Source organism: Microtus ochrogaster, chromosome 10 (assembly GCF_000317375.1).
Source record: "Microtus ochrogaster isolate Prairie Vole_2 chromosome 10, MicOch1.0, whole genome shotgun sequence".
Lineage (NCBI taxonomy): Eukaryota > Metazoa > Chordata > Mammalia > Rodentia > Cricetidae > Microtus > Microtus ochrogaster.
In genome coordinates this window covers 54,967,036-54,969,854 of record NC_022016.1, presented here as the reverse complement: position 1 = coordinate 54,969,854, position 2,819 = coordinate 54,967,036, and the positions used below count along the sequence as shown (strand labels likewise).

At 41.1% G+C, this 2,819-nt stretch overlaps 1 protein-coding gene across 2 annotated transcripts in view; it reads right to left on the bottom strand.

The window, feature by feature from the left end:
- Positions 1-2,819, bottom strand: part of Kpna6 (karyopherin subunit alpha 6) — a 32,412-nt gene that overhangs the window by 20,896 nt on the left and 8,697 nt on the right. The window lies entirely within an intron of this gene.

The window sequence follows — 2,819 nt, the reverse complement described above, 5'->3', positions numbered from 1 at the left end:
TATAAAATAACATCGAAAATCAGATATATAAAAATGATAGATTAAAAAATAAAAGAAGAAGAAGGGTACAGACTACTCTGAGGACTCAAGTTTAATTCCCAGTACATGGTAACTGTAGTCATAGGGGATTTGACAAGTTCTTGTCTCCACAGGTACCTGGCTTGGTGCACAGACATACACACAGGCAAAATACTTTTGTAGAGGACCCTGGTTTAGTTTCCATCACCTACACGAAGTGACCCACAACACGTAAACACTGAGCATGATCTCACAAGATAACCCAAGACAAGGCCAGGTGTTTTAAAGAAACTTGTGTTTTTCTTTTGTCCTCTTCAATGTGGCAAATCTGTCATTACAAGTTCAAGTACCAATGGACATATAGGAAGTCCCTAAGAAAGAGCTGTGTAGCTGTTTTTTTTTTCTTTTCTTTTCTTTTTTTTTGGTAACTGTTTTAACTAGAATGATGTAGCAGACATTTTTTCCAAGTCTCATAAGCCTGATGACCTCAGAGTTTGATTTCCAGAACCCATATAAGGGCACAAGAGTTGACTCCACAGTTGTTCTCTTACCTCAACCTACAGACATAACCATAATTAAAACAACAGAAAAAGACTGGGGATATGTATTTGCCCAGCATTTATGAGGGTCCCAGTTCCTGGGTACCATCTCCAACAAACATCCAAAGCAAAAAAGAGGAGAAACACTAATATAAGGTGTTTAGGAATCTGTGTTGATGTAGTCTTAGCTTTTCAGGCCAGGAAGTTGAATAACATCCTTGGCAACTTCAATTTCAGTTATGACTATTCTCACACGAAATCACTAGGAGTGGCTGGCTTTCATTCCTAGTGCTGTCTAGATTTCTGTCTCTTTTTCCATTCCTATGCCACTCTAATGCAGACATTCATAATCTCTACTCTGAATATTACAAGAGCTTCAACTTCATCTCTCCTAACATCCAAATTTCTTTTCTTTCTTTCCCTTTAAGATTTATGTATACAGTGTTCTGCCTGCATATATGCCTGCATGCCAGAAGAGGGCACCAGATCCCATTACAGATGGTTGTGAGGCACCATGTGGTTGCTGGGAATTGAACTCAGGACCTCTGGAAGAGCAGTCAAGAGCTCTTAACTTCTGAGCCATCTCTCCAGGCCCCCAGCAAATGCTCTTAATCGCTGAGCCATTTCTCCAGCACTCTCTCAAATTTCTGAAAACAGCCTGGTTCATTTTTAGCTCCCTCCCATTTGTTCTCACGCCATCACTTTTTGTAAAGGCCATTGATCAAGATCAAGCACATAATGCTAAATTCAACAAACATTTTCTTTTTAGAGACAGAGTTTCTCTATGTAACCCTAGCTGTCTTGGAACTAGCTCTAGTAGACCAGGCTGACCTTGAACTCAGAGAACCACCTGCCCCTAACTTCCTAGCACTGGGATTAAAGGTGTACACCACCACGCCTGGCCGTTTATTTTCTTTCTTTTAATCCTCTTGATATCATTCAACCTTAACAACCATCTCCATTCTGTTTGTTTTGTCTTAGCCATCCACCACTCCTTCTCTTCTCTAATTCTGGCTCCAATTCTCTAATTCTTTTGTTCCTCCACATTAACCTCATTTGCTTCTCTTTTGTATGTTTCTGGAGGTCTGTACAAGCCACGCAGTGCTCTAACCTTGGAGTTGTACTCCTGACCCCAGAGGGACACACTTCTTTTTGAGATAGGGTCCTTCTGAGTAGTTCAGTCCTGGCTGTCCCAGAACTCACTTGGTAGGCTGGGCTGACCTTGAACTCAGATCCACTACTGGTTTTAAAAGACTGAACCACCTGCCCAGACCCCATTCTTTTTAGTCTAATCTCTACTGATTCAGGATCTACTTGTTTCTATGGTTACTAGCTATCTAGAGATAAACATCGATAATGAAACCTCATTCCCAGACTTCACCCTCAGAGCTCTTTGCTTCTATATTGGCTTTTCTTTTGGATGCCTTCCCTTGGAAATCAGAGATATCCCAAACTGTCTAAATTTAAACGCATCTCAGTATTACCATCCATTCTGCTGCTCAAGTCAACAGGCCCAGCACACTTGATCCTCAGCACCACTCAGCTTCAGCCACCACATGAAACCAAAAACTAAGCCCGGTGACTCAGATTCTTAACTTTTGTTACTATTTGCCACCCCAGTCACTGCTATCATCATCATCATCATCATCTCTTTAAAGAACTACCATAGTACCTAAAGAATCCCCAAGTGACAGGCCACTGAGAGCACAGGTCAAGGTGCTTACAACCAAGCCTGATACCCCAAGTTGACTTGAGTTCAATCCCTAAAAACCTACACAATGGAATGGGGAACAAACTCTATTATAAGCTGTCTTTCTGACAGCCACAGCTGTGCCACGGAGCACCCATACTGACACCCATAAGTAAATAAACATAGGAAGGTCTAGAATTTTATTACACATGACCAGAAATGTTTACAGATTAGGAGGAAATGAGCCAGGCGGTCGTGGCGCATGCCTTTAATCCTAGTACTTGGGAGGCAGAAACAGGCGGATCTGAGTTTGAGGGCAGCTTGGTCTACAAAGTGAGTTGTAGGACAGCCAGAGCTGTTATACAGAAAAACCCTGTCTGGAAAAACCAAAAAAATCAAACCAAAATGAAACAAAAAGGAGGAAATGAGTAGACTGAGGATATACAGATAAATGTAAATGTCATAAAACGGGAAAAATCAATAGCACGTCTTGCACGCTGATCTTCCGATTAGGATTTTTTTAAGATTTTATTTTTTATTATGTATAGTGTTCTGCCTGCATGTATGCCTGA